At 47.5% G+C, this 11,861-nt stretch overlaps 1 protein-coding gene across 1 annotated transcript in view; it reads left to right on the top strand.

The window, feature by feature from the left end:
* Positions 1-11,861, top strand: part of mfsd13a (major facilitator superfamily domain containing 13A) — a 56,396-nt gene that overhangs the window by 552 nt on the left and 43,983 nt on the right. The window lies entirely within an intron of this gene.

Here is an 11,861-nt window from a genome sequence, read left to right as displayed (position 1 = left end):
GAATAAAAAGATCCGTGCAGCAGAGTTTTGGATGAGCTCAGTTATATGTGAAGTGTAAAATAAGGCCATGCGAGACAGCATTGTGTTGGATTAGTCTCCAGGTAATGGAGGAGAGTTCCAGTAGTAGGCAGGCTAAAAATTTGCAAAAATGACTGAGTCCATTGTCAGGAAATACCTTTTAAATATTTGAAACAATTTGCTTGGCAGCGTAGTGGCTGTAAATACTTTTGCGATGTTCAAAATGCAACCAGTGGGCGAATATTTGTAACCTGCGCTGGAGTGCTGCTGGGACTGCAGTGGAGGGTGAAGGTTGGAGTTCGGTATGAAGAGAATCAGGTGATCCTTTCCCCTCTGGCCTTTTTACCTCATGTCATGAAGCTTTGGATTTTTCAAAATAAATTTAGAGCACCCAATTTTCTTTTCCAATTAAGGGGCAATTTAGCATGGCCAATCCACCTACCCTGCTCATCTTTGGGTTGTGGGGATGAGACCCACGCAGACATGGGGAGAATGTGCAAACTCCACATGGACCTGTGGTGACCTGTAGCCAGGATCGAACCCGGGTCCTTGGTGCCCTGGGGCAGCAGTGCCAGCCACCGTTCTGCCCGGTGAAGTTTTGGATATCTTTATTTTTTCATTTCCTTGCCACTCGTCCCCACATTTGGGTAACCAGTTGGGAAATACAGAACCACCCACATCATTCCATGCAGTTGATTCATTTGTGTGTCATCCTTGGCTCAGTAGTGGAATTCATCTGATTCTCACTCTGGAGATGAGAATATTTATCTACATTGACACCAGTGTAGTACTAAGTCAGCGCTGCACTGTGAAAGATGCTGTGTCTCCGGTGTAAGATGTTAGTCGAGTTCTGCATATACCCTCTTTGGGTTATGGGGGCGAAACACACGCAAACAAGGGAAGAAGTGCAAACTCCACATGTGCAGTGACCCAGGGCCGGATTCGAAACCTGGGACCTCAGCACCATGAGGCGGCAGTGCTAACCACTGCCGCCACAGTGCTGCCCTTGTATGTAAACCATCCTATGGCACTATTCAGAAGACGAACAGGGGAACTATCCTGGGTGACCAGGCCAACATTATCTCCCAATTACCTGACTAAACTTTTATCTGGTCTGTATCATGGCTGGTGTGGGACCTCATAGTGTGCAATTTTCATACTGGATTTCCAACATTGCAACAGTGACTAGGGACAGAAATACTAAATTGGCTGTAAAATCAATTTCAAAGCCTTGCACTTTCCAAGGGTCAGCACAGTGGATAGCACTGTGGCTTCACAGCGCCAGGGTCCCAGGTTCGATTCCCTGCTGGGTTTCATAGTATTTACAGTGCAGAAGGAGGCCATTCGGCCCATCGAGTCTGCACCGGCTCTTGGAAAGAGCACCCTTCCCAACCGCACACCCCCATCCCATCCCCATAACCCAGTAACCCCACCCAACACTAAGGGCAATATTGGACACTAAGGGCAATTTAGCATGGCCAATCCACCTAACCTGCACATCTTGGACTGTGGGAGGAAACCGGAGCATCCAGAGGAAACCCACGCCCACACGGGGGAGAACGTGCAGACTTCACACTGACAGTGACCCAAGCCGGGGAATCGAACCTGGGACCCTGGAGCTGTGAAGCAATTGTGCTGATCACTATGCCAATGTGCTGCCTGTACCGTCTCTGTGCGGAGTCTGCACGTTCTCCCCGTGTCTGTGTGGGTTTCCTCCGGTTTCCTCCACAGTCTAAAGGCGTTGCAGGTTAGGTGGATTGGCCATGCTAAATTGCCCTTGGTGACCAAAAAGGTTAGGAGGGGGCTATTGAGTTACAGGAATAGGGTGGAAGGTGAGGCTCTAAGTGGGTCGGTGCAGACTCGATGGGCCGAATGGCCCTCCTGCCTGTATGTTCTATGTAACTGCAACTTTTTTCTCTTTTGTCAGTTTTCTCCAATCTTTCTTCTAATACCATCCTAGGCAGCTCCTTGAATTCAAGGATAACTGATTTGCTGGGGTCTGAGATGGCTGATGAGTCAGTTTCTGCAAATATAACTGTATGCTGGTATAGTTTTAGAGCGGCTTGTGCTCTCTTATCCCTTTACTAAGTTGCCATTGTTCATATATTAGCTTTGTCTGTTAATGTGGCCAGGTTGCTTTGATCATTTTGTGCAGCAAACCCAATCCTAATCCGGCATTCACACGTGATGTAGGCTGACTTGGTTTGAGATGATTTATTTGGCTCATTTCTTCTTGGATCAATAACTAAGCACGTGGCAGAATGTCAAAACCATATTTCTATTGCTCTTGTGTGCTGTTTTATAGACCATTACTTTTCTATATCGGCACTGTTACTCTCTTAAATGTTTAAAGCTGTCACCGGTGATAAATGATTTTCCCATCTCTAACTCTGGGTGCTCAGGCCAATTGTGAAGTCTTTATTGCCTTCAGTACTGGATAGGCGGGAAATTTCCTCCAGTTGAATGGCCATCATCTTTGGTCACTGCTACAAACTCACCACTGACTATCCCCCTCTCTGCCCTGTCTGAGACTGAACCCCAGACTTCACCATCTTGCTGTGACATTTGATCTCAAGTCGAGTTCCTAACTACATATCTTTTTTTTAAATTAGAGTACTCAATTCTTTTTTTCCAATTAAGGAGCAATTTGGCGCGGCCAATTCATCTACCCGACACATCTCTTTGGATTGTGGGGGTGAGACCCACGCAGACACAGGGAGAATGTGCAAACTCCCCATGGACAGTGACCCGGGCCAGGATTGAACCCGGTTCCTCGGCGCCATGAGGCAGCAGTGCTCACCACAGCACCAGCTGCCCTTGGGCTTCTAACTACATATCTATATTGTGACTGAGACCGCCTTTTTCCAACTCTAACTTGGGCTGTCTCAGCTCATTTGAATAGGATTTTTTTACAGTGCAGAAGAAGGCCATTTGGCCCATCGAGTCTGCACCGGCTCTTTGAAAGAGATTCCTACCCAAGTCCACACCACCTCCCTATTCCCATAACCCAGTAACCCCACCCAACACTAAGGGCAATTCTTTGGACACTAAGGGCAATTTATCATGACGAATCCACCTAACCTGCACATCTTTGGACTGCGGGATGAAACCGGAGCACCCGGAGGAAACCCACGCAGACAGTGACCCAAGCTGGGAATCGAACCTGGGACCCTGGAGCTATGAAGCAATTGTGCTAACCACTATGCTACCGTGCTGCCCCAATTTGCCTTTGTTACCCCTAAATTGACTATTCTGATGCTATTCTGCCCAGACTCCCACGTTTTATCCTTGAGGTAATCCAAAATTCTGCTGCCTGTAACCCTACTCATACCAAGTTCACCCTGTGCTCACTGCCTTAACTCCAGGTCAAGCAAAGCGCCTATTTTTTAAAATTCCTGTCCGACTCTTCAGATCCCTCCTTGGCTTCACCCCTCTCTCTGTCTCTGTAATCTCCACCAGCCCTCTAAGGTATCTGGCCTCTTAAGTCTGGCTTCTTGTGCTGTCCCCGCTTTTATTGCTGCACCAGTGGTGGCTGTTTCATCAGCGTGCACGCACCCCCCCCCCCCCCCCCCCCCCCCCCCCAAAAGCCCTTCAATTCTCTCCCAGAACTTCTAACTCCTCTTTTATGATGGGTCTTGAAGCTATCACTTTGACCAAGGTTTTGGGCACCAATCCTAATATTGCCTTGTGTGGCCCGATGCCAGATTTTCCTTTCTGACGCTCGTGTGAAGTGTTATTATTGTTGAGTAGTGCAGGGTTTTTTTTGGTTTATGAAATGAGTGTCACTGACGAGTCCAGCATTTATTGCACATCCCTAATCGACCTTGAAGGTGATGGTGTGCCTCACATTGCAGTCCCTGTGCTGTTGGAAAATGGTGCTGTTGGGGTGGGAGTTCCATGGTATTGAACCAGCAGCACTGGCGTTTTTAATCTTATTGAGATTGGCTCGCACATCACGGCAGAGAGAACATTGCAACAATAATAATAAAATTATATCGTGCCTTCGACATAGTAACAAGTTCCAAAGTGCCTCTTGGAACTGTAATCAAAAAATGAATGCTTAGTGAATGGAGGAGGTACAGTATTCTGAGAATGACTAAACTTGAGCTTGAGTTTTAAGGAAGATTGATGAAGAGGGGGGGGCAAGAGAAAGAGAGGCTTGGGCAGGAATTGCTGAGCATGAGGCATTGATGGCTGAAGGCATGGGGTAAAGAGGAATGGAGATGCGTAAGAGACCAGAGGAATAGATCCTTGAAGTGGGTGAGTGAGGGGTTAATGAATGAAGAGGTTGCAAGATAATGCTTCAAATCCTTTGAATTTGGATGTGTTGGGGGAACTGAGAACTAATTTGGAACAGCAATAGTGGGTTGATTGGGGGCGGGATTTGGATTGGGATAGGGTGTGAGCAGCCATGCTTCCGATTAGCTGCTGTTTATGGAGGGCGGATGATGAGAGGCTGCAGATATGCGGTCCTACACCACGTCCTGCTCAACTTTCATCAGTTGCTGACCAAACATTTGCTTTTATCTCCTAACACTTCGAATTTTCAACTTCATGTTTAACTCCCTCAGTGTTTGCCTTCCCTAGTTCTGTTCCTCCTCAGGCCTAAGACCCTCTAAATCCCGAGGTTTTATTGCATGCTTGTAACTGAGACGGTGACTATGTTTTAAAAATCTCAAATGTGCTATAGATGCAGGAAAGTGATTTGTTCTACTACTGCAGAATTGATGGCACGGTACATTTGTTTAATTCACTTTGTGACTATAATTGATGTTTTAGTCTGAGTGCATGTAGAAATTAAATATCACCTTAGCGGAGGACACAAAATTAGAAGAAAGGAAATTTGTATTGAACTGCACTTCAGTTTAAAAATAGACTTGCCAGACTTGTCAGAAGAATGGGTTAGTTAGCCTGTAATCTAGGCCTGATGCAGGAGGTTACTTTTGAGTGCAAATAAAATTATAGTGTTCGGAGACCATGTATTATTTTTTTTTTTTTTTTATTTTTTTTTATTAAGGGGCAATTTAGCGTGTTCAATCCACCTACCCTGCACATCTTTTGGGTTGTGGGGGCGAAACCCACGCAAACACGGGGAGAATGTGCAAACTCCACACGGACAGTGACCCAGAGTCGGGATCGAACCTGGGACCTCAGCGCCGTGAGGAGACCATGTATTATAAACAAACATGGTGGGTGGAAGAATTTGGTTTACTTCACCAGTCGAAGCATAGGGCAACTGCTGGGCATATTCTCAACAGGGGGAGGGAAATAGGCAGGAAAGCCACTCTGGGCTACAGTTGTGCATGTTAAAAATAGACTAGGCAGCAGATTGCCTGCCTTGCATGAAGGAGTGACACGTAGTCTAACAAGAACCAAAAGCCCTTGGGAAATAAATATTTGGAAAAAAGGAGTCTAGATGTTGAGAATGTGAGGGCAGTGCGACATAGCTTCTGTTAACATTGCTTAAGGTTCCACTTACAATGTTTAATTTGTTCCCACCATCTTTGCCTCCCCCTGAAAAGAGCTTGGTGGTTTCGCATGGATGTCAGTATTACTATTCATCCAAACAGCATTTCTTCCTGTGGTAATGATGTACAAGAAGCAGCGAATACTTTACCGTTGGTGGCACAGTGGTTAGCACTGCTGCCTCACAGCTCCAGGGTCCCGGGTTCAATTCTTACCTCGGGACTGTATGTGTGGACTTTGCACTTTCTCCCCCGTGTCTACATATGGGTTTCCTCTGGGTGCTCCGGTTTCCTACCACAGTCCAAAGATGTGCAGGATTGGCCATGCTAAATCGCCCCTCTGTGTCCAAAAGGTTAACGTGGGGTTGCTGGGTTGTTTGGATGGGAGGGGGGTGCTTGGGTGGGCTGCTCTTTCCAAGGGCCAGTGTAGACTCGATGGGCTGAATGGCCTCTGCACTAAATTCTATGATATTGAAGCCAAGAGTCAAGTCTGTTTGACATTTGAGGGGGTTATATAAATATTTAAAGAGGAAAGGCATTAAAGGGTACAGGGAAATGGGTTTAGAGCTGTTATATTTGGTAAGGGAGCCTCCATCAACATGAATAGTGAAATAAATAGCTGCCTTCTGTCCTGAAATTTTCATGATTGTGCTTCAACCTTGAAGACAACTCTTGTTGTCATTCAGATGAGTAATTGGGTGGAAGTCGGAGCTCCAAACTCAAAATATCAAACTTTTTGAAACAGGAGAGTGGATGCGTATGGCAAAACTGGAGAGTGGAAATTATAATTCCCTAGTCATAAGGTGGACCCTTCCCGAATCCCTGAAAGACCCCCATGGAAACTGTGATAATGCCAGCCCAGTTATTGTTTTTGTTTTTCTCCCAAGCCATGGAGGATCAGGAAAGGGCACACCCATGAGCTTGGCAGTCGGGCCTGGGAACTTTTAAGAGCTGTCTCGAGCTACTGCAATCTATTTAGGATGAGCACAAGGAAATGGCAGGAGATTAGTAGGTCAGCTCAAAAGAAACTGATGGATCCCATCTGACCAGCTGGCTGCCTCTTGTACATCACGATCCCAGATAATATTCCCAGCCTCCAGCTTCAAATCACGGAGCCCAGTTCTGTGCATCACTGATGTCCCGGCTGAGATAGACAAATCAAACGTCCAGTAGGGATCAAAAATGAATCAACCTGTATTGCATTTCATTGAGCTGCTAAGGAGCACTGCATTGTTTCATATCTATTTGTTACTTGTCTGATAACAGACAGTTCATTTTGAATCCTTTTTAGCTATGATAGATGTTTTTAAAAAAGTGTTTTATTGGCTTTTGCATTTAACTTGTTAGAACATTAAAGAAACGAGAACAAAAGATCCAAAGACAACACAGAGTATAAATCAAAAGGGGGAAGTGACGGGGTGTAAATCCACAGGAAAGCTATACAGAGATTTGAGGCCTGTTGGCAGTCAGCCCTCAGTAATCGGTTATCCCAATCACACTGTTTCACTATTTACATACAGCCATGGTATTAAAACGTACCAGGGGTTCGTTTGAGGTCACCCAGGTGCGCCCTCTTGTTACTGTGGTCTTCCCCTTGGTTCCCCTCCTTTTGGTGTCCTTTGGTCCCTCTGTTCCGCTTACCCTGTGCTCCCCCACCCTGCTGAACAGGACTCCGGTGGGCGATCATGGAGGCAAAGGCTAGGGTGTCTGTCCTTTCCCTGTAAAGGCTGTTCTGATACCCCGAAGACGGTCACTAGTGGGCATGACTCCACCCTCATCCCCACAACCTTGGACATGGCCTCAAAAAAGGCAGTCCCGACCCGACCAGTCTGGGATGTGACCAGAACATATGGCCGTGGTTGGCTGGGCCTCCCTGCACTGTTCACATTTGTCCTCCACCTCGGGAAAGAACCCGCTCGTGTGCTCTGGTCAAGTGTGCCCTGTGGACAGAGTTGATGGTTAGATGCTCTTTCCTAGGGTCGGCGAGTCAAGTACTAGGGGACATAGAACATAGAACAGTACATCACAGAACAGGCCCTTCGGCCCTCGATGTTGTGCCGAGCAATGATCACCCTACTCAAACCCACGTATCCACCCTATACCCGTAACCCAACAACCCCCCCCTTAACCTTAGGTTTAAAGTTCGTTGGGAAAAGTTTAGATGTGCAAGGCAAATTTTTTTTTTTTTTTTTTTTACACAGCGGGTAGTAAATATATGGAACGCGCTGCCTGGGGAGGCGTTGGGAAGCAGGTACGATAGCGGCATTTAAGGGGCAGCTAGACAAATATATGAATGGGGTGTGAATGGAATGGAAGGATACGGACTCCATAAGTGCATACGGTTTTACTTTAGGCAGGTGCCATGGTCGGCGCAAGCTTGGTGGGCCGAAGGGCCTGTTCCTGTGCTGCATTGTTCTTTGTACCTTTAGCTGCATTAGGCTCAGCCCTGCACATGAGGGACATTCGCCCTATGGAGTGCTTTGATCCAGAGTCCTCCCCCCTATCACCATGTCTAGTTCTCCCTCCCACTTTTCCCTTGATCTCGTCTAGTGGTGAGTGTATCTCCTCCAGTCGTCGTCCGTATATGTCAGCGCAGTTACCGTCCCCTAATCCACCTGCGGTTAGAAGTCTGTCCAGAAGGGAGTGTACTGGTGGCTGGGGGAACTTTGCTGTCTCCTTGAGGAACTTCGTTAGTTGCATATATCACAACTCATTCTCTTTTGGGAGCAGTAGCTTGTCTGTGAGTTCCCCAAGGGTCACTATCCTGCCATCTATGTATAGGTCCCCTACCGCCTTTTAAAGGTGGCATCCAATGTCACCAGTGTGAATTTATGGCTTTTGCAGATGGGGCCATGGCGGACATTGCTACCAGTCCTGAGTTGGTTCCACGCATTTAAGCGTGGCTACCGGGGAAAGGGGTCCTGGCCAGTGCTTGGAGGGACCTTCCCGTACAGGAGCTCTCTGCTCCATGACCAATCCTAGTACTCTGCAGGGTAGAGTTGGAAGTTCGGGAGGGCCAGCACCTCCATGGTTCTCCTTTGTCACACTCTTGCGAATCCTAGGATTCCCCTCCTCGATAGCTTGTGACATTTTCTCTCTCCAAAAACATCTTGTTGGCGAGGAGAGCTGTGTCCAGCATCCATGGGGGCTGCACTGGGCCCGGCCCATCTCCAATCTTGCACCATGTAGTGTCGTCAGAGATTACCATTGCGGAGTATTCCGTTCCCACTACCCTTGGATGCACCGCTTTGGCCTCTACAAAGAAGTTGACATGGGAGTAGACTTTGTGGACCTGGGAGAAGAAGAAAAACTCCTTTTCCCTCGGGTGTGTGAATCCTCACGGGTACGCAGGCGCACACCAGCTCCACAAAAGCTTTTGGTGCCCTTGCCATTGCCGATTGCTTCCCCGATTTGGGGCTGGATTTGTCTGTCTGTGGGTCCTGTATGCAGTTGAAGTCTCCCCCCATGATGACTCGGTGGATGCCTAGGTCGGGGATGTCTGCTATGGTCTTTTCGATGAATGCTGTGTCGTCCCAGTTAGGGGCATACACATTCGCAAGCACCACTGATGTCCCTTCCAGGACACCGCTGACCATGACATACCATCATTTCAGGGCCGTCACCTTATTCGTCGCTGTGAATGTCATCATCCCCCCCAGTCAACAGTATTGACACCCACGTTAGCCCTCGTCCCATAGCACGCTTGGCAGGTCTGTCCTATCCAGTTCTTTCTTTCCCTCAGTCGGTGTTTCTCACTCGGCTTATCTCCAGGAGACATATCAATGTCGGCCCTGAGGCCAGATGGAGAGTTTATGTCCCTCCCCCCACCCCCCCTGTCTTCCTGCTAGGCCAGCCATACTTGCCACTTACCTGCATGTCAGGGTTTCCCTTCGTCTGGGGGCCATCCAAGATGGTCGTCATTGTCTTCTTTATTCCAGCCATCCCTATGTGCAACCTGTTGTAATCTGCATTCTGCCACCACCCCCGCCCTTGCTGTCTCTCCCTCCCCACCTCCCTTTTCTGCCAGGCGCTCCCATCCTTTCGAGAGCTGCGCCGCGGCACTCTCCCCTCCTACTGTTTCTATATGTTTGCCAGTCTGGTGGCTCCTGGCTGTGAGCGTTTCATTGTATCCTTCACCTTTATGTGACTGTCTCTCCCCTCCCCCCTCAAGGAGAGACAATAGGAAGAAAAAACTATTAGTGATCCATATGTGTCCATTCATGCTGTCTTCCCAACACCTTTTTCCGAATGCATCCCTAACTGCATTTTGTCCTGCAAGGATCGCGTGCTCCTCATCGGTTTCAAAATTCGCTCCTTGTCCTGAAATCTGTGGAACTTTGCAATGATCACCCATGGTGATTCTCCTGTTTGGGGCCTTTGTCGGAACAACCTGTGGACCCTGTCCACCTCTGGGGGCTTGGGAAAGCTTTCCTCCCCCGACCAGTTTCCCTAGCATCTGCGCTACGTATTCCATTGGGTTTCTGCCCTCTGGTAGCTCCATGATCCTGAGGTGTTGGCTGTGGGGCCTATTTTCCTGCTCCTCCACCTTCCCCTTGAGCACTCACTGGGTCGCCACAAACCTTACACCTCTGTCTCAAGCGAGGCAATCCATTCACTCTGGTTGGTGGCTGCTTTGTCTAGTCCCTGCACTGTCGCTTAATGGCCGATTTCCACTGTCCAAGTTGGAGTTTCTAGAGGAGAGCTATCTCTCGTCCTGCTGTTCAGAACTTCACCCCCATCGGACGTCTTAACCACAGTTTCAGTCTATGAATCAGACACTTAAAGTTTTGGTTTTGTAAATTTGCTAAGCCCTATAACATTTTCCAAATAAACCAAGGGAGTTTGCCATTTTCCTGTCATCCTTGGATTATTGTTTTAAGGTAATAATTAGGTGTGTATAGTAGATGTTTATTCAGACAGTACAGACTGTTCATTCCAATGCTCTATAATTAATTTTAGAACTTTTTCAGGAGTTACAGTTACTTTGTAATGATGAATGTTGAGGCATTGACATATTAACAGTTTCGGGCAGGAGCAGAAAATCAGTGTGACCAGCTCCTGGTACTTTGGATAACTATAACCCTGAACCATTTATTGATCTGCTTCATTCCACCTTGGAAACTCGTTGAGGCTTCTTGTTCCACCACTACGCCAGTAAGGGCGACACGGCAGCACAGTGGTTAGCACGATAGCTTCATCGCACCAGGATCCCAGATTCAATTCCCGGCTTGGGTCACTGTCTGTGCGGAGTCTGCACGTTCTCCCCGTGACTTTCCTCCGGTTTCCTCCCACAAGTCCCGAAAGACGTGCTGTTAGGTAATTTGGACATTCTGAATTCTCCCTCAGTGTACCCGAACAAACGCTGCAATGTGTTACCCTTGAACTCTAGAAGGTGATATCATCACCGACTGCCCCCAATGTAGACTTCTATTTCTTACAACAGTTTTTCTTCAAAGTTGCCTTTCTAAATGCTAGATGCCCTTGGGACCTGATGACCCAAATCACTTAAGATAGGAGACTTGCATTCCATTTGGTTTGACTAAATTTGAAGCCAGAGGTTCAAAGACTTTTTTGAATCTGAACTACTTCTATCATCTGTATTGGGGTGTCTGGATGAAGGCCTTCCCAACCCTAACATTTTGTCTTCATTGAATAAGGGGAAAACGTGAGAGATCCTCTCGGTGGTACAGTGAGGTGAGGTCTTGTGAGAAAAGTGGACCTGTCATTATAGAATTATGTAGAAATATCTAGTGCCTTAAATACTATTTTCAGGGCGGCAAGGTAGAACCGTGGTTAGCACTGTTGCTTCACAGCTCCAGGGTCCCAGGTTCGATTCTTGGCAGGCTGGTCCAAAATTCAACTCAATGCCACGGCTGAGGCCGGTGGCACGGTAGCGCAGTGGTTAGCATTGTTGCTTCACAGCGCCAGGGTCCAAGGTTCGATTCCCGGCTTGGGTTACTGTCTGGACGGTGTCTGCACGTTCTCCCGTGTCGGCGTGGGTTTTCTCCAGTTTCCTCCCATAAGTCCAAAGATGTGCAGGCTAGGTGGATTGGATATTCTGAATTCTCCCTCTGTGTACCCGAACAGGCGCTGGAATGTGGCGACTAGGGGCTTTTCATAGTAACCTCATTGCAGTGTTAAAAAGCCTACTTGTACGATAATAAAGATTATTATGATATCACTTTTTTCCCCCCCATGCATTGCAATGTTGGATTAAACTAGCGATCATATTTATTCCAAGCTGGGCAAATTAATTATAGACGAGCCAAAATGGTTATCTTCCTGGACTAGCAACCCAGTGATCAAGAAATCAAATCTCTCTTCCTGTCTCCTCCAAAAAATAAACCTGAAAGTGGCTGGATTTGTCTTTGTATCATA

Source organism: Scyliorhinus canicula, chromosome 16, assembly GCF_902713615.1.
Source record: "Scyliorhinus canicula chromosome 16, sScyCan1.1, whole genome shotgun sequence".
Classification (NCBI taxonomy): Eukaryota; Metazoa; Chordata; class Chondrichthyes; order Carcharhiniformes; family Scyliorhinidae; genus Scyliorhinus; species Scyliorhinus canicula.
The sequence above is the reverse complement of the archived record's forward strand: the minus strand, read 5'-3'. Positions and strand labels throughout refer to the sequence as shown.